The 25,162-nt window shown below is 39.8% G+C and overlaps 1 long non-coding RNA gene across 1 annotated transcript; it reads left to right on the top strand.

Moving 5' to 3' along the window:
- Positions 1-11,949: 11,949 nt before the first annotated feature.
- LOC307128033 lies at positions 11,950-14,556 on the top strand. Its single transcript, XR_013816724.1, has 3 exons — positions 11,950-12,283; positions 13,391-13,513; positions 13,607-14,556. It is a non-coding gene; the product is annotated as an uncharacterized lncRNA (long non-coding RNA).
- Positions 14,557-25,162: the final 10,606 nt, after the last annotated feature.

Here is a 25,162-nt window from a genome sequence, read left to right on the forward strand (position 1 = left end):
CTGTCCTAAAAACGGCTGATGAGTTCCTTGTTCTATGAAGTCCCTCCTTCAGAAATACGTAACGAGTTCTGATTGTGCCAGCGGTTCCTGTGTTGTGATTCGACTGCAGCTTAGCGCAAGTTGCACGGAAAGGTCACGCCTCTTAACGGGAGATGTATGCGTTCAATGATCAACCTGTCTCTTGCCCAAGCAGCTGTACCATCATGCTTTAAACGCACTTCCATTGTGCCAGTGCCGAAACACTCTAGCCCGAGGTGCCCTAATGACTACCGCCCTGTAGCACTCACACCCATCGTCATGAAGTGCTTTGAGCGGCTGGTCCTGGAACACCTAAAATACTCTCTACCATCCACATTGGACTCACACCAGTTTGCCTACCGCAGCAATAGGAGCACAGAGGATGCCGTTTCCATGGCACTGCACTCTGTGCTCACTCACCTGGACAATAAAAACACTTACGCACGCATGCTGTTTGTTGACTTCAGCTCAGCATTCAACACTGTCATCCCATCCAAGTTAATTGCCAAACTTGGAGACCTGAGCATCAACACTTCAATGTGTAACTGGATTTTGGACTTCCTAACTGACAGACCCCAGAATGTTCGATCAGGATCCACCTGCTCCACGTCCATCACACTCAACACTGGCGTACCACAGGGCTGTGTGCTAAGTCCGTTTCTCTACTCCCTCTTCACCTCCGACTGCAAGCCTGTGTATGGATCTAATTCCATCGTCAAGTTTGCGGACGACACTACGGTGATTGGTCTCATCAGCAACAACGATGAGACTGTCTACAGGGAGGAGATCCAGCACCTGGCCACATGGGGCGCTGATAATAACCTGCTCCTCAACACCACCAAAACGAAGGAGCTCATCATGGACTTCAGGAAGGAGTCAAGAGGCACACACGACACCATCCACATCAATGGAATGGCTGTTGAGCGTGTCTCCAGTTTCAAGTTCCTGGGGATCCATATCTCGGCTGACATGTCGTGGACGACCAACACCTCCAGCCTGGTCAAGAAGGCTCACCAGCGCCTCTTCTTCCTGAGGACACTGAGGAAGAATCAGCTCTCCTCGGCTATCCTGGTGAACTTCTACCGCTGCGCAATAGAAAGCATCCTGACCAACTGTGTGGCAGTGTGGTATGGGAGCTGCTCTGTTGCGGAGCACAAGGCACTGCAGCGGGTGGTGAAAACTGCCCAGCGCATCACAGGAACTCCACTGCCTGCCATCGAGTACATCCAGAGGAAACGCTGTCTGCATCGAGCTCGCAGCATCCTTAAGGACTCCTCTCACCCAGCCCACAGACTGTTTTCTCTCCTGCCCTCCGGCAGGCGTTTCAGGATCCACCGGACCAGGACCAGCAGACTTAAGAACAGTTTTTTCCCCAGAGCTGTCTCTTTGCTGAACTCAAACCCCCCGTTGATCCACTTCCCTCATAAACCGCTAACTCTGCTACCTCATATCTGCCTTCACTTTGTTATTTGCACGACCGACTGTTTATTACAGTAACAACTGTTTACATTTGCCCCGTACTTCTAACTGTAATATGCAACCACTTTCCACTGCACTTTTACACTTTCTTTCGGATAGCTCTGTCCATAATTGATTGCACTACCTTAATCCACTGCTATTCCTCATCTTAGCCTAACATATTATTGTATACCTATATCTGTAAAATTGTGTTTATAGTAATAGCCATCTGTATATTTATTCACTGTACATATTCACCTGTTAATTCAGTTCTGTTTATAGTAATAACCATCTCTCTATTTATACATATTTATATATATTCAGTACATTTCCATGTCCTGCACTTACGCAACCATTGTATATCCTGCACTTGCTGCTATTGCACTTCTGGTTAGACCTAAACTACATTTCGTTGCCTTGTACTTGTACTTGTGTAATGACAATAAAGTTTAATCTAATCTAATTGAAAAATATGTGACAATATATTTACTAATATATCAATGTATGTAATTTTATATTCAGTAATACACTTCATAACATATAGATGTGCATGTGATAAGACACTGCAAAATATATTGAACATATATTTACTCATGCAGATGTAACCCCCCTTTGTAACCATTAACATTTTCACAAGTAACTAATTTAATGACACAGTTTTTTCTTAGTAACTGTAACAGTTTACATTTGTTTATTTTGTTATTCAATTACATAACGCTGTTACATTTAACTAGTTACACACCCCAACACTGTATGTATGTGTGTGTTTATATATATATTGTACTCACATGGACTGATTTAAAGGTCCCGTTCTTCGTGATCCCATTGTTCAAACTTTAGTTAGTGTGTAATGTTGCTGTTAGAGCATAAATAATACCTGTAAAATTATAAAGCTCAAAGTTCAATGCCAAGCGAGATATTTTATTTAACAGAAGTTCCCTTTCAAAGCCTACAGCGAACGGCCGGCTTGGACTACATCCTGGTACAGCCTGCTTTAATTACGTCAGTAGAACAGTTTGTTGACTAGCCTCCGCCCACAAGAATACGCAAAAAAGGGGGCGTGGTCTTGTTGCTCTCTCACGTGGAGAAGAGGAAGTGTTGGGTTGCGTTTGACTGTGTTTGTCGCCATGTCGTCGAGACATGAGTGTGATGGACGTGTAGCAGGTGGATCCTGATCGAACATTCTGGGGTCTGTCAGTTAGGAAGTCCAAAATCCAGTTACACATTGAAGTGTTGATGCCCAGGTCTCCAAGTTTGGCTATTAACTTGGTTGGAATGACAGTGTTGAATGCTGAGCTGAAGTCAACAAACAGCATGCGTGCATAAGTGTTCTTATGGTCCAGATGGGTGAGCACAGAGTGCAGTGCCATGGAAACGGCATCCTCTGTGCTCCTATTGCTGCGATAGGCAAACTGGTGTGAGTCCAATGTGGATGGTAGAGAGTCTTTTAGGTGTTCCAGGACCAGCCGCTCAAAGCACTTCATAATGATGGGTGTGAGTGCTACAGGGCGGTAGTCATTAGGGCACCTCGGGCTAGAGTGTTTCGGCACTGGCACAATGGAAGTGCGTTTAAAGCATGTCGGTACAGCTGCTTGGGCAAGAGACAGGTTGAAAATGTCTGTAAAAACCCCAGCGAGCTGCTCCGCACATGCCCTGAGCACACGTCCAGGGATGTTGTCTGGTCCAGCAGCCTTGTGCGCGCTGATCCGGCTCAGTGCCTTGCAGACATCTGTGGAGGAGAGTGTGATTGGTGGGTGGTCAGCTGAGGGTTTGAGCTTGGTGGCAGTTTCTCTGTTGTCTCTTACAATTTTGTTGTTGTGGTGGGCACTTTTCCATTGAGATATCCGGAGAGAAATTTGCTGCCCATCTTAATGGAGAAAGTGCCCAAGCAACATTGCTCAAAGTTGCCTGTGTATCAGCACCTTTTACACTTTCAATAAATCTTTTCTCTTTCTCTTACCCTCCAGAATGTCAGCGGCAAGTTCGCCATACAGCAGGCCTGCGCCCACCCGGATCACCTGTGTGGACAATCGGACAAACTGTCGGGCTACATCATACGAGGTGTCCAAAAATGAAATTAAAATAGTGTCGTACAAAACCACTACAATAAGTACCCTCAGTGATGGCGTGAGGGCATTTATTGCTCCTGTGGATGGGGAAATCCCACTGTTTGAGACCGGGAGGGCCTATATCATAAAAAATTACACCCTGTCCCACAAATTTGGACGGGAGTGCATATTCCTCAACCCCAACTCGAAAAAATTTCAAACGGCTTTCTTCGAGTAGCCAGAGGAGGCAGAAAGGTCTGCCAAGTACCTCCTCAATCCACCAACTGCGCTGCTGCCCCCCCCCCCCCCCCCCCAAATTGTATTTCTATAGCCACAAATGTTTTGCTAATTTTTATTAATATTAAGATATTCTCTGCCATCACGTTATTGCAATTTTTTTTTTCATAAGTGAAGATTGTTTAAGGTTTTAATACTAACAGGTTGAATTAAGGTAACGTTTTGTTTAAAGGTGCATTTTAATCAGATTTACAGCCAATGTTATTTTGATTATGTCTAAGCACTAGTGATTGTATTCACTTGCATTGCATTAACAACAATCTTACCCTTGTGATCATGCAGTTGCAGGTCCCCAGGATGACCCGAGTGGGTGATGGAGAGGTCCCCATCAGAGACCTGTCCCTCCGGTGTGGCCAGGTGGTGTTGGAGGTGTCCCTCTGGCGTGACGAGTCCCTGGTCCAGCTCAGCCTGGGGGATCATGTTGAGATTTCGTGACTCAGGGCGAGTCTCAGACCTTCTCCCAAGCTGAACTCATCAAGCTATTCAGCTGTGGAGGTACACAACGTTATGCATCATGTAACCTAATAATTCTCCAATTGATCTTTCTGCATCTTCCTACACTCCTGAGTGTCTACCAATTGGATATACACTTTTTATATATTCATTGGTAATTTATATTGATAACACTTTAGAATTAGGCACTATTAGTTTAATATTAATGCGTTGACTAAGTTACCTAACAATGAGCAACACATTTGTTACAGTTCTTGTCAATCTGTGTTACACAGTATGTTAGTTAATAAAATACAACATTTCCAAAACTTTCCCATTCATAATGTTTTAGTAAATGTTGAAATTAACAAAGATAAATAATATATGCCTCAGAATCCTTTTTCTTGCTAGATCATGCGGTCAACTAACATTAATAGTGTTCATGTAATGCCTTTGCTGAGACTTTCGTTCATGTTATTACATTTCAGAAGACTGTAGCTGAAGAAGTCGAGGTGGAGCTCACCATCATCGGGGTGTTGGAGGGAGATGGAGGCGAGACAGTTCTGCTGTCTGACGCATACGAGGAGCACTGGCCCTCGACATCGCTGCGGATGACCTGCCAATAAAACTTGCGCTTACTCACCCAAACAAAACTGTTCAGACTATTGAACCACTGGGGGAGATGTTTGAGGGAATGCTTGAATCAGTTTGACTTTTTTTTGTTTTTAATATTTCAATTTTTTATTAGTCATTTTATCACTTATTAATTGTTAATTTTTTTTATTAGTTTTTCATTCAGGAGTTCCTTTTAATTATTAATAATAAAACGTGTTTAATACATTTTGCTTTAAGTGTTTTTTCTATGCTTTCCATAAATGTAAATTTAATAAAGTCTGATGCATTTTATCACCTTGTTGCTCTGATCTTAATGCAACCATGTTCAAATTTGGTAGGGAGGTGATAAAATGCATCAGACTTAGGCTAATGATTATTTAATTCTTCATTACTTATACAACCTTTTGTAGAAACTGTTACTCTTAAAGGTTGTATAAGGAATAAAGAAATAGAGAGTAATTAATTAAACATAACATTAACTCATTATAACAGTTCATTTTATATTGATATAATACTTGTATAGAGAAGTAGACACACTAATTTCTTAAATAATAACAAAGTGTTGTTTGTTTGTTTTAAACATCACACTTAAAATGGAGGGCCACAGCCCTGCAGAGTTTAGCTTCAACCCTAATATAACACACCTGATCAGCGAATCAAGTCCTTTAGGCTTATTTGAAAACTGCAGGAACTGAGTTTGACACCTGTGATATTTGCCAACAAAAAATTAAATTAGGTGTTGATTAAAAGCAATTTTTATACCCATTATTAAATATGCTGTCCTTTCTGTCAAATAGTTTGAATTGTGCCATGAATGTGAACATATGTTGTCTGTGAATTCTTAATATAATTTTTCATGTTACGAGTTTGACAGTATATTGTATGATTCTTTGGCTAGCAGTTGTGGAAAAGACGAGAAAGACTACATGTCGCCTATGTGACGTCACCCCATAACACATTTTCCCTCCACTCGTCAGATCATCACGGTGCTAATGCTGCGATAATCTATGGAGACGGATCGAGATGCCTGTGTGTTTTGTACCCAAATGTCACCATTCAAACCAAATGGGCTGTTCTTTCTTCAGATTCCCGTCTGATGTAAAAACTAGTTGTAGTCCACAAAGTCCTCTCACACAAAGTAACCGTATCAAACTTCTACCCGCTAAATTGTAGCATTCTTCACACAAAAAATTATATTAAAAATTCACAGACAACATATGTTCACATTCATGGCACAATTCAAACGGGACCAGAAAAGAATTATTGTCTCACATTAAATAAATGAATGACATAGACGATTTTTCAACCTAGAGGTCCAGTGGGGTTTACGGATGGGTGGGACTACGGATGGGTGGGACCAGCTCTATAGTGACAGTCGTAAACTATTTATTTAGATTCTGTAGGGGGGATTTTTTTTTTTTTTAATCCCCACATCTTGAATATGCATTTTTTTTGTGAATTTGGAAGGAGCAGGGCAAATTGTTTCTCATAATAGCAATTTAATTTACTCATTATCTACGCATATCCAGTTATCTACGCATACAATCTACTCATTATCTACGCATATAATTTACACCTATCCAGGGCCACATTTGCAGTTCTTAATATATAAATCTATCTATTTATCTATCTATCTTCAAACTTTATCTATTTCTAAGTAATCTATCTTTCTTTCTTTTTAACTAATCTATCTTTCATTCTTTTTTCTTTCTTTCTAACTATATTCTATCTATTTATCTATCTCTTTCTAAGTTATCTATCTTTCTAACTAATCTATCATTCTTTCTTTCAAACTAATCTATATATCATTCTTTCTAACTAATCTATCTATCATTCTTTCTAACTAATATATCTATCATTCTTTCTAACTAATATATCTTTCTTTCAACTAATCTATCAATCTAACTTTAAACTACTTTAAACTTCTAACTTTTTTAAACTTCTTCAAACTTTCTGGTCAGGCTTTCTCAAGCCAACTTAAAGTTCGTCTCAACAAACTTTTTTTTCTAGTTTAAATCCAGACATGAAGTCTCGCCAACATCTGATGAGGGACTTTTCCCTTTCTCCTCCCCTCCTAATGCTTCCTCTGTTGCAAAGAGGGGTATACTGTCAAAGGCACACCCCTTTTCATTTTTTCCCTCATCTCTCCTAGAACAAACAAATACACGTTGAATTAAGTGCAGTTCTGTAGATTCCATTATTATAAATTATACGTTTTAATTTTTATTGTTGCTCTTCATTGATAGCATAATTACATTAGTCTATACAAACGGGGTTGTAATTGGCTGGAGTGAGATTTTAACGGTGTATGACGAATCAGTTTCACTCCAGTCCATATTTAAAATCAGTAGACTATAGTGGTGTAACGGTACACAAAACTGACGGTTCGGTACGTACCTCGGTTTTGAAGTCACAGTTCGGTACAGCAGTTTTACAAAATTGCTTTTTATTTATGTTTTATATTTAACAGTGGTTTACTGGGGAAAAAAGTGTCTGTCACTGCATGAAAACACTGAAATCCGGCACTATCCGGGCATGGTATACTCCTGTGTAATTTGATGTTTACCGGATGTATGTGGGAAAAAGCGGATCTGAGTAACACGGAACAGTATATTTCCAGAAAAACCCGGAAACCTCACGTATGCGGACGTATACAGGAATCTGTGAAATTTCACGGACATATACAGCTGAAACACTGCTGGGTGTGCTAGGACTGAAGACTGTTAGGTGTGAAGAAGACCTTTCATATGTTAATGACTGACACTAGGAGCTGGCTGTTCTCAGAGGGAGGACTTCAGGATTGAGAATTATCTCTGGTCTACTGTAGGCTACAGCAAACAAGCTTTTTACACAGAAAAAAGAATTCTTAAGGCCCTGAAACACTAAACTGAACTAGCAATGACTAAAGCCGACTGTGGGGTTGGTTCACGTTGCCTGGGTCTGGGTCAAACCATCAGAATGGTGTGTCGGGGCCTTAAAACCACTGCATGAAAAGAGTCTCTTAATCAAATATTTTTTATAAAAACAGTACAAAATAAAAACCCTGTCTGGACATATACGTTCACAAAAAATCTGAATATGTAATGAAATAAACAAAGAAATGTAATGGAATTAACAAAGGATAATTAACCAAACATTTTAGACTATCCCCAAACAATTTGTAGGCAATAATAGCATTAAATAAAAAGGAGATGAAATGTGGAAAATGAAAAAGTTTGTTTTAAAAACACCAAAAACTGATATGCTCAAAATAAAAATATGGAATAAAAAAGAGCAGGGATTCACTTGCTCAAGAAACACAGAAACACAAGCAGATCTTTCAGCTCTGCAACTGTTAACAAAAAGTGTCACTCCAAGATTCTTAACTTTAACACGCTGCAAAAAAGGGGCGTTTTGAGGTTTGAAATCCACCACTCACAATAGATGAGGTGACGCAATGGAGGTGCAACCAATAAGATTACACTGTAAAAAAAAATCCTAATTTTACAGAAAAAACGTATTTTACAGTATTTTCATGTAATTTTGAATTATGTTTAAAACGATGTACAATTACAAACAATATCTAAATAAACAACTTGACTGTTATTTTAAGGATTATATCATTAATGACAAATTGCAGTAATTCTCATTTTTTTATACAGGAACATCACTGTATTATTTTTCTGTTTTCATAAATAACAAATTCATGCAAAATTACAAACAATATCTGTAAATTAACAACTGTAATACAATATTTAGCTCATTATATTAAAGGTTTATGTTTATGTCCATACTAACAATTTAACATTATTCTTTGTCATTTTAAAGTAAATCTTATTAGTTTTATATTTACACTGTAAAAATTAAAACCTAAAAAAAACAGCAGCTACAGCTGCAAAACAAAAACCGTAAAATAAGTAAAATATCTTAAGTCAAATAAAATTAAAAAACTTCACAGAAATTTACATTAAACGTTTTAGAGAAAACACTATTAGTTTACAGATTTTTCCTTATTTAAATTAAGATATTTTACTTTAATTTTCTGTTTTACAGTGAAGGTGTATTTTTACATTCAAACTGGTTTTACATTCGATTCTGGATACAAATATAACAAAATAATATAGCAAACTAAATATCAAACAATAATTGTTTTTAAAGAGTACAAATCTGCACTGCTCTCCAGGTTGAAACTTTCAAGCCTCTGCCCACACCACAAAACACCACTTGACCAATTAATTAAATATAACAGCAAATAAAAATAAATATACACATTTTCTAACTGTTGTTTAAAACAAGTTTTTTTCTATATTTGCAAGGCTATTTGCTGTCTTTCCGTGTTCTTTTGAGCGTGATTGGTCAATCTGAACGTCATCCAGAAATCTGGCCAATGACAGTGCGCGCCTTCAGTTTGAATTATACACCCGTTGTCGTTGGAGTTGCTCTTGGCTCGCGGGGACGCGACGCGATCGCGGCTTATAATCTTCAACAGGACGGCTTCTTCTGTCCATTAATGGCATTGCATGGATCATTTTAAACCTGTTAAAATCTTATTTTGGACGAATTTTTATTGTGGGATGTCGACTGAGAACGAAAAAACATGAATACGAACAGACTAAGTTTCCAATGGCGGACAGCAGACGGCAGAAGGTAACGTAAATCCCTTTATATTTTTTCTACTGCTCATCAAGATATAACGTTAGTGCATTAAAGTCATATGCCAATCGTGATTAACTTACATATTCTGTTTCTGTGTTTTGTTGTAATATTGTTAAGATAGGACTGGGTGTTATGGCGATCTGATGATACTGACTATTGTTCGCGATTTTGCTGTAAACGTTAACATTACCTTTTTATATTGCGGAATGGGAATATAGCGTATATAACGCAGCACTGACTGTACTAAAACTTTTTGACATTTTGACAAGGAAACATGCATGAATGTAGAATAATGAACGGGACATGCATGTGTTAAAATAAGCCTCTCTCAGACAGCATGCGATCCCGAAATCAATTATCTTTCTGTAAAATGCACACAATTATCTCAGAAACCTTGTCATGTGAGGTATTCACTTGATTTAAACAGTCAGTTATGTCTTAAGTAAGTTAAACAGTTCAAGTTAACGTGGGGAAACCCGGATGCGTGTCATTCTGTGCATCCGTTCTTAAAGGGGCTGCAGCTTTGTCATCATTTTAATAAAACAAAAGAATAGAGAAGACCTTCTGCTTCTTTAAGAATCAAGTGATATTAATTAATTGAATATCATACAGTGAAGACTTTTAAAGCAGTATTATTCTGTAGCATTTTAATAAAATATCCATCAAAATATATATATTGTGATATCGTTATTGTAAAATAAAATTTCTCATGTATGTATAATTATATGGTCATAATGCCCATCCCTACTGTCAGCTAGTTTTAAGATCAAGCTTGTCATAAAATGTAACCGAGTTTTGGAAAGAGTAATCTGAGAACACTGTCATGTACACTTGTTCAGCAGAGAGGACAGGAAACCACCATACTTGGACTCTGAAGAATTATAGGCAAACCAGGATTTTGGATCTACTGTAAAGTTTTTGTATGGGCCTGGTGAGTATGTTTTGCAAGTCCATGTCCGTAAGTTGATAATTAATATTAATGTTTTATCAAACAAATTAATATTCATTTGTGTGTGTGCATGTTTCTTCCCCCCTCATGATCCAGAAGTTTTGGATCCATGATCCTGAAGAACTATTACAGATGTTGACCCTGAATGTGTAAAAGGTAATCTTATAATGACTGCTGCACTTGAGTTAACTGAGTGACAGAGAGAACGATCAGTGAGCTCCTACCCCACTCGCACGCTCTCTGTCTTCAAAATAAGCATTCTTAGCTTTCTAATGTTTCACATATTACGTTAATCAAAATCAAAAGGTCGGAAGGCCGAATCCATGTTGCACGTGGCGCTATCAGACGTCTTGCTTTAATTACCGCTGGGTGTGAAATGTGCTCAAAAAACATTGACTAATTCTCTGACCAGCTGACATAAAGCATACTTTAAATAAACAGGAAACAAATCCTATCCGGTTATGAAGTGTTTTCTGTGTGTTGACAAATCTTTCGCGATTTTCTAAAGACGGGATTCACACACAACGCGTCTGCTAATGTCCGATTCGCGACCTAATGACTCCTTTGAACTGAATCATTTTAACGACTGGTTAGAACTGATCAGTCCAACACTGAACTCACGAATCAGTTTAATAATTTACTCAGAACAACACCTGAAATGAGAACACAAGTGTGCTTACCCAATTTAGCAAGAGTGGATAGTAAGAATTATTTTTAATTATCAACAGTCTTTCAGCTTATTTATGTGGACAATGTGTAGTAAAATAAATAGCCTAAAATCATTTAGTTTAGACTGGAGTGAGGTGAACCCAGAACAAAGTTGTTGTTAGCTAGCTGATTGTATATGGCAGAAAATTGTATATGGCAGAAAATTAGGCTATTTGTTCATTTTTTTAATGCTATTTTTTTAATATTGATATGATTATATACCAAAACAATTATCAGTAAATAGTGTAAAAATGAGGAACAAAAACAAACATCAAGGTATCAAAATAAGATAAGCAAAAGTTACAAACTTTCTTTGAATTTATTTCAAATTTATTGTCAGTATTGCGCTTGCAGATCAAGTGGGTAGGGTATTTTTTTTTTACCGTGTGTGTGTGTGTGTGTATGGATGACCATGTCTGTCAGCCACCACCGAAGACCATTTTTGACCCAGGAAAAACCCTGAATATTGTGAAAAGCGCTATACAAATACATTTTAATTGAATTCAGGGTACCCGCGGGACCTTAAAAAGTCTTAAATGTCTTTAAATTCAAAATCAAAATTTTAAGGCCTTAAAAGTCTTAAATTCGCTTAAGTATTGAGTTCTAGGTCTTAAATAATTTTAAACAGGTCTTAATTTTCCTACGTCCATGTAACGCTACTCCATTGCTCATTGAAATGCTCCCGCAATGTTTTAGTGTGTGTGTGTGTGTGTGTTGTTCGTTTTTTCTCTAGTGAGAGACCAACATGCATCTTATATAGCAGCCAATCAGCTTTCGTGTTATTGGCGCGGGTCTCTTCCGGATTGTACCACAGACACATCAAACGGATTTTATTCTTCAGCTTCAGTTCTCCAGTTCTTCCAGTTCACGCGATCGTGAAAGCAAAGGCGAATCTTTCTCACCTGCCATCTCGTATAATGACCAAATAAAAGTTTGATATGCCCGATAGCACTAAACAAAGAGTTTAAAAAGCGATGGAAACCCCGAACTCATTCGCTACTGACACATGGACTGATGTCAGACTGGCCACGGATTCTGCACGCGTTTGCCGCCGGTCAGCGCTCGCGCGAGTGAACCGAATCTAGGCTCATTTATAGATATCCATATCTATGGGCTCATTACGGTAGGTCTTAACATGAAAGCAACCGAATATAACCTAGTTTATACCCGCTCCTGCCTGTGTCGTTAGTATTAATCAAACAACAACAACGGGGAAAAACAAACAGTAGCCTACCTAAACTTAAAGCACTGTTTGTATCTGTATATTTAAGTTGTATTTATTTGTCCTGTTGTCAAACAAGATTCATGCAGTTTGTTTGTTTTATTGCCATGTGTGACTATTGTGCATCTAATATAATGATATGGTAAATGTGACAAAAAACATGCACATTTCTGAAAATGACCATCACAAAATCAGTAATTTTGATCTCACAAAAAATGTGTATGTGTATGTTTTTTTTTACAATTTAAAATAACTATTTTATATTTAAATATATATCTTAAAATAGAATTTATTTCTGTGATTCAAAGCTGAATTTTCAGCATCATTGCTCCAGACTTTAGAGTCACATAATCCTTCAGAAATCTTTTTTTTTATTTTTTTATTTATTTATTTTTTATCCATCAAAGAATCCAAAAAATATGTTTTACACAACTGTGTTCACCACTGATAATAATCATAAATGTTTGTTGATCATCAGATCCTCATATGAGAATGATTAGTGATTTAGTGAAGGATCATGTGACACTGAAGACTGGAGTAATGATGATAAATTCAGCTTTGATCAGGAATATAAATTCAGGAATAAATGACACTTTACTATATATTCACATAGAAAACAGTCACAACAGAACTGTCACAATATTACAGCTTTTTGTATTTTTAATAACATAAATGCAGCATTGGTGAGCAGAATGTAAAAATATTAAAAAATCTTTCCGTTCTCAGACTTTTGACGGGTAGTGTGTTTGTATATTAATCCTGGTGGGATTGAGCTATGAGGAAGTGCAAGATTACTAATACTTACTTAATTTTGCAAGTAATTTTGTGATTCTGCATTTCCTTTTGTACGTTTTTTTTTTTTAATTGCGTGATATAGGTCTTAAATTTAATTCATAATGGTCTTGAAAAGGTCTTAAATTTGACTTGGTGAAACCTGCAGATACCCTGGAATTGTTTTACTTACTTTTATTGGCATTAACTATATATTATTAATGTATTATTTGGCAGGTCGCAAGATGTATTTTATTTTGTGAGACTTTGCTGAGGAAGTATTCTTTGGCTCAGTCTGAAAAGGCCCAGAAAAGAAACACTATGAAGAACATCACACAGAACCGTCAGAGAAAGAGACGGGTAAGTTAAGAAACCGGTTAAGCTTTTTCCCTCCAGAATGTTACTATACCACTCTCTGAGTTTTAGTGGTTAATTCACTGTCATGTTTTGCAGTTGCTGGAGACCAGGTCCAGGGTTGCACAAACCAACACAGAACCTGTGGAAGACCGCAACTATAGACCTGATGAAGATGCTGCTGTTGTTGATGGAAGGCCAGTGTGGATGGTTTGGCTAGCTACTACAAATCAGACTAGACTGACCCATGCTACGCATCACATCACCAGCCCATCATGCCAGTTTGAAAAAATGTTCAAAACTCAAACAACATTGTGTTAGAGTTGGTCACAATTATTTTATAATTTTAAAATTCAATTGTTCCATTTTATATTTTCTTTATTCCTATGTTTATATACTTATACTTTTATTGGTTCCCATATATAGAACATTTACATATATTTTATATACACTTTTTAATTTATAGATTTCTTTGTCTCGTTTTATATTGTATACTTTGTATGTTTGTTCCTTTTTAGATGTCCATGTTGCTTTTGATCTCCACGTTTTGTATTGTTGTTCCTCTTACGTCGCCTTCCTTTAGATACATTTTGTTCACTTATCTTTTCCCCCATTCATTTTAATGTATGTTTATAATGCTCTTTGTTCTTTTTATTTGGTTATATTGTTTACTTGGAATATTTATATGTATTTTATATACACTTTTTTTTGTCTTATAAATTTATTGTTCTCATTTTATATTGTTTAATTTGTATATTTATTCTTTTCCTTTTTATGTTCACTGTGTATTTTATTCCTTTACATCTGTCTTTTAAATGCATTTTGTTAATTTTTTTTCCCTTTTTGTTTCTTTACCAATTCATTTTAACGTATATTTGTGTTCTTTGGACTGTTTATATTTTTACATTTGTTCCTTTACATTTTCATCCCTTTTAAATACATTTAGTTCACTTGTTTTTGTTTCACCATTGTTTTAATGTTCGTTTATAATGCTGTTAAGAATGTTTGTTTTTTTTTACACCTTTTTAATAAATATTTCAGACTTTCTCAAATTGTTTTGTGCGTATTTTTCTTTTGGGAGGGAGAGGGGATTCTTTTTTATATTTATATATTAATGAGCAAAATCTGCATAGCTGGCCTATAACCAATCAAGTCCCTATGCTACAAAACCTAGCCCACCCTTAGCCTTAGAAGTAACCAATAAAGTCACTTGACTGGGTTTTCAATGCGGCCTGTCCTCCAATAGCAGTCTGGGTTTTGGGAGTGGTTTTAAAAAAACAACCAATCCAGTTTGAGATGAAGGACCAATAGGGGATGGAAGGCAAAGCATTTTAGAGGTGTGAAAATGTCTCCTGGGAAAAACTTGATGGGATTATTTGCCATGGCAACAAATGGCTGTAGCATGGGAGTATACGGCCACAACATACATCCGATTTGGTACCATTTCGGATGAATACGGACATATACGGATCCATGGAATTTGACCTATCCGGCCAGTATACTCCTGGATTCTTCCGAATTTCAGCAGTGTATACAGGAGTATCCTGGTCCGGATACACCTTTTTTCATGCAGTGTGTCCTTGAATGAATTAAATTATATCTAAAAGTTTATTGAAGATATTGCTGTAAACTATATAGGGAGCCCTTACTTGCACATTAATATTAAAGGTTCACAACAGAGCCCAAACTATTAGCCTAAATTCAGTTGCTATTTATTTTTAGGTATAATAATCAACACTCAAATAACACATTGTGTGCAAATATGTAAACTTCACATAAGGCAGTTTTTGCATTAACTCCATCCATCCATCTATCCATCTTCTTCCGCTTATCCGGGGCCGGGTCGCGGGGGCAGCAGTCTAAGCAGAGATGCCCAGACTTCCCTCTCCCTAGACACTTCCTCTAGCTCTTCCGGGGGGACACCGAGGCGTTCCAAGGCCAGCCGGGAGACATAGTCCCTCCAGCGTGTCCTTGGTCTTCCCCGGGGCCTCCTCCCGGTTGGACATGCCCGAAACACCTTCCCGGGAAGGCGTTCAGGAGGCATCCGGAACAGATGCCCGAGCCACCTCAGCTGACCCCTCTCGATGTGGAGGAGCAGCGGCTCTACTCCGAGTTCCTCCCGAATGACTGAGCTTCTCACCCTATCTCTAAGGGAGCGCCCAGCCACCCTGCGGAGAAAGCTCATTTCGGCCGCCTGTATCCGGGATCTTGTCCTTTCGGTCATGACCCAAAGCTCATGACCATAGGTGAGAGTAGGAACGTAGATTGACCGGTAAATCGAGAGCTTCGCCTTACGGCTTAGCTCTTTCTTCACCACGACAGACTGGTACATCGACCGCATTACTGCAGAAGCTGCACCGATCCGTCTGTCAATCTCCCGTTCCATCCTCCCCTCACTCGTGAACAAGACCCCTAGATACTTGAACTCCTCCACTTGGGGCAGGAACTCTCCACCAACCTGAAGTGGGCAAGCCACCCTTTTCCGACTGAGGACCATGGCCTCGGATTTGGAGGTGCTGATCCCCATCCCAGCCGCTTCACACTCGGCTGCAAACCGTCCCAATGCATGCTGAAGGTCCTGGTTAGAAGGGGCCAACACGACAACGTCATCCGCAAAGAGCAGAGACGAAACCGTGTGGTCCCCAAACCTGACACCCTTCGGCCCTTGGCTGCGCCTAGAAATTCTGTCCATAAAAATTATGAACAGAACCGGCGACAAAGGGCAGCCCTGCCGGAGTCCAACATGCACCGGGAACAAGTCTGACTTACTGCCGGCAATGCGGACCAAACTCCTGCTTCGGTCATACAGGGACCGGACAGCCCTCAGTAAAGGACCCCGGACCCCATATTCCCCCAGCACCCTCCACAGGACGCCGCGAGGGACACAGTCGAATGCCTTCTCCAAATCCACAAAACAAATGTGGACTGGTTGGGCAAACTCCCATGAACCGAGCTGGTCCAGTGTTCCACGACCAGGACGAAAACCACACTGTTCCTCCTGAATCCGAGGTTCCACTATCGGCCAAATTCTCCTCTCCAGTACCCTGGCATAGACTTTCCCGGGGAGGCTGAGAAGTGTGATCCCCCTATAGTTGGAACACACCCTCCGGTCCCCCTTTTTAAAAAGAGGAACCACCACCCCGGTCTGCCATCCCAGAGGCACTGTCCCCGACCGCCACGCGATGCTGCAGAGGCGTGTCAGCCAAGACAGCCCCACAACATCCAGAGACTTGAGGTACTCAGGGCGGATCTCATCCACCCCCGGTGCCTTGCCACCGAGGAGTTTCTTGACCACCTCGGTGACTTCAGCTTGGGTGATGAACGAGTCCTCCTCTGAGCCCCCAGCCTCTGCTTCCTCAATGGAAGACATGACGGCGGGATTGAGGAGATCCTCGAAGTATTCCTTCCACCGTCCGACAACATCCCCAGTTGAGGTCAACAGCCGCCCATCACCACTGTAAACAGCGTTGGTAGGGCACTGCTTCCCCCTCCTGAGGCGCCGGACGGTTTGCCAGAATCTCTTCGAGGCCAGCCGATAGTCCTTTTCCATGGCCTCACCGAACTCCTCCCAGGCCCGAGTTTTTGCCTCCACAACCACCCGGGCTGCAGTCCGTTTAGCCTGCCGGTACCTGTCAGCTGCCTCAGGAGTCCCACAAGCCAGCCAGGCCCGATAGGACTCCTTCTTCAGCTTGACGGCATCCCTTACTTCCGGTGTCCACCACCGGGTTCGGGGATTGCCGCCTCGACAGGCACCGGAGACCTTGCGTCCACAGCTCCGAGCAGCCGCTTTGACAATGGAGGTGGAGAACATGGTCCACTCGGACTCAATATCTCCAGCCTCCCTCGGGATCCGGTCGAAGATCTGCCGGAGACAGGAGTTGAAGATCTCTCTGACAGGAGACTCGGCCAAACGTTCCCAGCAGACCCTCACAGTACGTTTGGGTCTACCGAGTCTATCCAGCTTCCTCCCCTGCCATCGGATCCAACTCACCACCAGGTGGTGATCAGTTGACAGCTCCGCCCCTCTCTTCACCCGAGTGTCCAAGACATACGGCCGCAGGTCAGATGAAACGACCACGAAGTCGATCATTGACCTACGACCTAGGGTGTCCTGGTGCCATGTGCACTGATGGACACCCTTATGCTTGAACATGGTGTTCGTTATGGACAAACTGTAACTAGCACAGAAGTCCAATAACTGAACACCACTCGGGTTCAGATCAGGGGGGCCGTTCCTCCCAATCACGCCCCTCCAGGTTTCACTGTCATTGCCCACGTGGGCGTTGAAGTCCCCCAGTAGAACGACGGAGTCCCCAGTCGGAGCACTCTCCAGCACCCCTCCCAGGGACACCAAGAAGGTCGGGTACTTTGCACTGCTGTTAGTTGTTTGTGCCGAAATTATATTCCTCCTTATATTTCATCTCTGACTTCACTAAATTCGAGAAATCTCTCGGTATGCTGGACTTCAAGCGGGAAACTTTATACGGCTTTCCATTCAGGAAATGTGTCACACTTTCTTTACTCACACTGGCACTCTGCTGTGGCAAAAGGAGCTTTGGGATTTTTTCATACCATTTTGTATCTGAAGGGGCTGCAAGAAAAACAACATTTACTCTGTTCAAGTGCGTTAGTTTGGTTATACCAGCATTTTCAGTGTGTTTGAGTGTATTTCTTGCCTGTGAATGAAATGACTTCTTCGTTTCCGCAGTAAATCCCAGCAGAAGATGGGCTGCCACTCGCGTTCATGTTCCTCAAAATGAGATCACCTTCTCTCAGCTTTGATATTTCACAATCAGGAATGTCACCCTTGCCCTCCATAACCAGTTCAAAGTCCTTGTTGGAGCCAGATGTCAGGAGCTCAGACTCGTACCGGGTTGCCATCATGCCTGGTGAAAAATAACATTGTGTGTGTAAGGTTATATTAAACTTCCTTTTTAAGAGCTTTGCTACTCAGACTACAAGAGTAATACGAGTGAGAAAATCCACACTAGAAATCTGCAACGATATCCCCTACCGCTCAAAAGTTTGGGGTCAGTCATTTTGTTTTTTTGAAAGAAAATTAATACTTTAATCAGCAATTAATACTTTATCTAGCTTTTTATGTTCAATTGATAGCACGTGATAGTTTGAAAAGATTTCTATTGTTTACTTCCAACATTGAGTATCAAGTCAGCATATCAGAATGATTTCTGAAGGGTCACGTGACACTGCCCAGCAAGCAATCTTGCGTCCTAACAGCGTCCAAACACAGTCTCTAGGCTAGAACAAGGCAGAATTTGGGCTGTTAGTGAAAATCTAAGACGTCTAACCAAAGTCTAAGAGTTAGTCATCTAGAACATGAACTAAGAAATGACCGTAATCATTAGTATTAACCTCATTTGTCCAAATGTAGAGCTACAGAAAAATATGAAGACAAATATAGCAGAACACATTAAGTTAACAATAAAGGAGACGGCGTCCCGTCAAGAAGCTACGATCACTAGCGTTTACTCAAACACACATGAGCACACAGGTCTTTAGCATCTATACACTCTCACCATCCTTCTCAGGTGTTCGCCGGTCTCTGCAGGATCCTTAATACTATCGTATAGCAGCCTCAGCCCGAGAACGGCTCTATAGTCTTCCAACACTATCACTGCCTCTGCTGGGATCTCTTGAGCGCAGAATCTTTAGCTCTTCTATTCCTCAGCTGCGCAGCATATATACCGGACACCACTCCCAAGCTGCTCTTTGCTGAAAACGAAGTTTAAATCTCTGGTCACAACAACCAAACGAGTCTCCTGAACAGAAAGATGCAAGTACATTTATGTTTCTACAGTTGATTGAAAATCAATGTTACTCAAGCCTTCTTCACTGTGATTGGTTCTGGTGATTGGTTTAAGGTAATCATATGACTGCACCTTTTTGGCTAAAAAAGTCAATTCTAACGCCGGATGTAATAACACCCACAGAGAACACATGGCAGTTATATAATACGCTGTAGTCCCAAAAACAGCTTTCTTTTACCGACTGACACACTCTTCATAACAATCACATCGGTAAGTAGAAGTTATTGATACTTATTAGATGTAAATTTGGATGTTTGAATAGTTTTATTGTTAACTTACTGTGTCCTAATATTTTTGTCTTCATTTTTTTCTGTAGCTCTACATTTGGACAAATGAGGTTAATACTAATGATCCAATACACTGTAGTTAAATATTTAATTACAAATAGTTGTATATATGTGGTATGAATGTGTTATGAAGTACTGATGAGTTCATTTGAACTTTGTTTACAATTATTTATGAAAAGATTGAATGCATTAATACCAGTGTTGGGCACGTTACTTTAAAAAAGTAATTAGTTATAGTTACTAGTTACTTCTTACAAATAGTAACTGAGTTAGTAACTGAGTTACATCATTATAAAAGTAACTAATTACCAGGGAAAGTAATTACTGCGTTACTTTTTTTTCCCCAAATGTTCAAATATGTCAAATAACTTTGATGCCCCCAATATTAGATATGTTAAATGAATGAATTAGACACTAAATAGAATAAATTATTATTATAAAACATTGTACATTAATGTACACTATTGTAATGTTGCTGTGGGACAATGTGAGAGACACCTATCAAATTCAATGCATTATTGTAAATATTATCAGTAGGCCTATAGTGTAAATAAATATTGTGTAAATATTATCAGTACTATACTTTCCTTTGGTAGTGGAGCTCACGTTATCACCTGGGTTTTTAGCCACTAATTTTGTGGCATATGATGATGTGAGGCGCTTCAGAATCACTTGCCACCGGCGTGGAGAGACTCTTTCTTCCTGGGCGTAAGTTGCATGTTACATAAATATTCTTACCTTTCACCTCAACGAAGGAAAAGTAGCGCTTATACTTCCAGTTTGCGAAAGCTACCTTTGAAGTCGTTGGACCATCGCTGAATGTGCATATGCGTGTGCGTCATAAGTGTGTGTGTGTGTGTGTGTGTGTGTGTGTGTGTGAACCATAGACCGTGAAAAAAATAGGTGTGAACTTAACCTATCAACTTCAACCTTGTCTCCCACCCACCAATCATCATCAGTTATGTGTACCACCGCACCCACCCCCAACACGCATGGCTGGTGCGCGCGCGCACACACACACACACACACACACACACGTTGCAGGTCCGACTGACAGAGAGCCTGTTCGGATGAAAACCGCTTCAGTGAGCTCAATTATAGTAACGCGACTAACGCCACATTTTTTTCCCTCAGTAACGCTAACGGCGTTGTAACGGGAGAAACAGTAATTCGTTTGATTACTCGTTACTGAAAAAAATAATTCCGTTAGTAACGCCGTTTATCTCTAACGCCGTTATTCCCATCACTGATTAATACATAAGAGCTTTAAAGTGTTCCGGCTATTTTTCTCTAGGCATGATGATAACCCAGGGCGAGTTTGACCTCCTGATATCTGGCACCCACGAGAATTTTAACCAGATTATGAAGGCCGAGGGTGACATTCCTGATCGAGAAATATCAAAGCTAAGAGAAGGCGATCTCATTTTGAGGAACAAGAGAGAGGGTGTCTGCCTATTTTATCATGCTGGGGTTTACTGCGGAAACGAAGAAGTCATTGAGTTTTTTGCAGGCAAGAAATACACTTTAACATTCTGAAATACTAGTGTAACCAAACTAACTCACTTGGGTATACAAGTAAAGGTTATGCATTTGACCATATTACCATGTACAGTATAAAGCTTCATATATGGCAAGGTTAACTGAGCTTACAGTTGAAAGAAAGTTTGTGAACTTTAACATTCCCTGGATTTCTGCATTTATTACTCATAAAATGTAGTCCGATCTCAATCACTTACAATTTTAGACAAGCACAGCTCTTGACCCCTAACTTCTAATGCATTACTTTAACTTTCTTCTGTCAGCTTTGTTCCCGTTTGTCTATAGTTAATTAATCCCACACTGTTTCTGCTGTTCCAGTTATTTAAACTCTGACTTCTAATCTCTACAGAAATCCAGGTAATTGCTAAAGCTTGGTGCATACTCTGCAAGAACAAAGAAATGTGTTCGTTTTCTCGAGGTGGAGAGAACAAGAACAAAGTTCGTTCTGACCAGGACATCCCATACTTCACGAGAAAAGCAGGTGCCCAACATCTCCGGTTCTCTGCATTAACCCCGCCCCCTTTACATTTCTGACCAATCACAAAATAGTTTTTGGACACCCGCAGGAAAAACGTTCAGCTCAGACGACATGTCGAGAACGAGCTGCGAGAACTCCCAAACCAGCCCTGGGAGCGAGAACCTTTTTCTCTGTTCTTGCGGAGTTAATAGTGGCCTTAAGGGTTAACCTCTGGCTGCAGGCTTTTCTTACAACTGTATCTGTAATATCTGCATTAGGTACATTTTCCAGGAGGTGACACGTGACAAAAATCTTTTGAAATATGTCTTTTGTTTAAAAAGATGCATATGTTTGTGTTTGATTTATCGTTCATTTCCACCACTTAGCCGCATCAGAGCAAAGCACTGCAGTATTGGTCAGTTGCTCATCATCATCATCATCAGGTGGAGTGGACGGTGGAGTGAGCAAAGCACATGTGAATAACTACATCTGTAATCTACCATACGTCGTTCTTCGTTTGAAAAATCCCATCCCCAAGGGCTTCGCGGACAGAGTTAAGAAGGCAATGAAGTCGAAAAAAAAGTATAATCTCTTGACGTATAACTGTCTGCACTTTGCCCTGGAGGTGCTGGGGGTGAGCTCATACTACTGTTACATACAATAATGACATTTTCATACATTAAAGTTCTAAGTGGAGCTTCTGTCCTTTCTACAGCTATCAACACGGTCTCTTCCACAACGGTATAGTACAGCAGCTCTTTTAAACATCTAACCCTTCTGTGTGTGGAAAATAACTACTGAACACTGAAGTGCTTTAATAACGTTAAGAACACGTATTTTAAAGGGGTCATCATGAAGAACCTATGTTCACTTGGACCCTTGCTTGGTTTATGTTCTTAATATACAGTATATAATAAATTATGAACAACAAATATAATGCATTCAGATGTTAAAATACGCTACCTACTCCACTTTCCTGCAACACAGCAAATGTAAAAATGCTTTCTTTGTATTGTATTGCAAATGTCCTTCATGATAAATACATGAAACTTCAAGCATTTCCACTCTTTATTTATAGACAATGAGCCCATGATGATGGAGAAAAAAATGCTGTACTCTACAGAGTTTGTCTTTCATTCTTTTAAATATGTGATATCCAGAAAATGACCTCTTCCACATCTTGCTTAATCCACTCACTGACTCCTGATACACGACAAACCACAACATTTGACATTAAATGTACACAATTGTCCAGCTGCTTGTATTAAACAGCAATGAAAACAAAATCAGTGTGGGAAACTTCTTACTAAACTGAAAGTTTTTTTTTTTTTTTTTTTAAACATTCCTGTCCTATTTTCTAAATATCGATAAAATAAATAAAGCATGATACATCCCATTAATAAGAACATTAGCATGCAGAAGCTGAGTACGACATTGTTGGAAACTTATTTTGCTGAGAAGACCAGGGGACTCATTTCTCAAATGTTGTGCACATTTGATCTTACCCTGGTCCCGTCCCGCTGCGCCATCCCATTTCTTCATATTGATATTTAAATATTATAGCCTAATGTTTGTTTTATCGAGTTAATATCGAGTTTTGTTTTGTAGAAAGATCATTTTGTTTTGCTAAAAACACATGCTTGAAGGTGAATTGCTTTCTTTACAGTGAATTTCATTTTGTATAAATTGTACCTTAATTGTAATTATTTATTATAAAAAAATTTAACATGAGACTACTTTCAAAAACAAAAAATAGTGCAAAAAATGTAGGAAAAAAAATTCACATTTCTAAAATATTTAAATATTCTTAAATCAATAAGCATTTACTAGATAAGTACAATTTCCAACTTAACAAGAAGAGCATTTTTTTTGCTCTGTCACATACCGGAAGCTCATTCATTATGCAGCTCATTATGTGGGCTATTGTGTTCTTTTGTCCTCTCAGGTGATACTCAACATTAGATATCACGCCTTCTCGCATAGGGGCTTTGAGAAGAAAAACTGTCTTACAAATGTTAAATCAGTGTATTGTTTTATGTGAATGAGTAGTCTCAATGATTCTCACATCAGTTTGAAGCAAAAACTCTGGGCAAATACAATAGATATGTGTCCACAAGACTTTTGACTAATGGGTGTGTGTTTTGAAACCTTAATTTTAAAACACATTTTGTTTTCTCAAAAACCATGCATAAACATTTTTCTCTCAAAAATACAAGCATGTATACGTACATGTTGCTCACATATTCTGGTAGTCCAGTTTGTGCTGAATACAGTGTAATTACACGTATGCCATTGATGTGTTTATAAGCAACTGAAAAAAATCACATCACATAACATACCGCACAAGATTATGAAAAGGAGACACATGGTACAACATAATTTGAGTGATAGAAGGTGTCTTTATTCAAATCCCCCTTGCCAAACATCATCAGTCCGTGTACTCTGTATTCGGTCCCTGTGCTTCACAAACTGCTGTCGACCATGCTGATGGTTGTACCATTTAAGAAAAACGACAACGGGCTCAGTTTGCAACACGTCATCAAACCGGTTGTAGAATACATACTTGTGCTGATCGACAGGATCCTGCGGATTGGTAAAGGGCGAGGAGGATACAGGGAAAGCTGGACGGCTTTCCAACTCGAGCTAGCAATGGAAGAGTTGTTCTTTGGCAAGACGTTCTCAGCTCTTTCAACTCTATGTGGTGAGTCTTGGAACAAATGCCAACAGCGTCTCTAAGGCCAGAGGATTCTTGGGCTTCTCCCCGATTGGGAGCGCAAGCGTAGGAGAATCACCTCCGCCTATAGAAATGTGGATCAAAGAACCGGCTCAAAGAGAACGTATAGAAAGGGTATTCGCCCTGATGGACAGTTTAGATGCAGAACCAGCCGTCGTAGGCAACGCTCTCGTACTGTTGCTCCTATGCCATCTCTACGAAAGAAACGATGGCATCAACTTGGATGCCCTCAAAAGCATCAATTTGCCACACCCACTTGGGAAGATGATGGGAGCCAGGACCGTGGAGGACTAGCATCCAGAAAAGGATTCGGGTACCCCCGAACATTTTGAGCGAGCCCTCGAGCTGGTTAAAGACAAGAGGAAATCACCTGCTTACTGTCTCGTACTTGGGCAATATACAAAAATACAAAATCTTCCCGTTCCTGACTTTATGGGATGAAGCCTGAAACCAAAAGTAAAATGGGACAAGGTCAGTTTTATTCAACTGTGTGGTACTGACGAGACCCCTGACCCAGAGGCTGAGGCTGCATCGATGTTCGGAGACGTTTGCGCCATAAATCAGAGAAAGAGTCTTTCGTATACCAGAAACTTCTACAGGTATCGGGAACACGGTGCCCCTTGGATGGCGGAAACTCTGCGCCATCTGCCAACCAACCTGAAAAAGCAACACAAACACATCTTGTCTATCAAGATACACCATTGCATTTCCCTTATCTGCAGGTTTTATTACTATTTTTCTATTTGTTTGTAATTCTTTTAAAGCTTTTCTCTCCGTAGGTGTTAAGTTCAGAGTTTCTTTGTGTCCCTG

This window comes from Gobio gobio (genome assembly GCF_949357685.1).
Source record: "Gobio gobio genome assembly, chromosome: 1".
Classification (NCBI taxonomy): Eukaryota; Metazoa; Chordata; class Actinopteri; order Cypriniformes; family Gobionidae; genus Gobio; species Gobio gobio.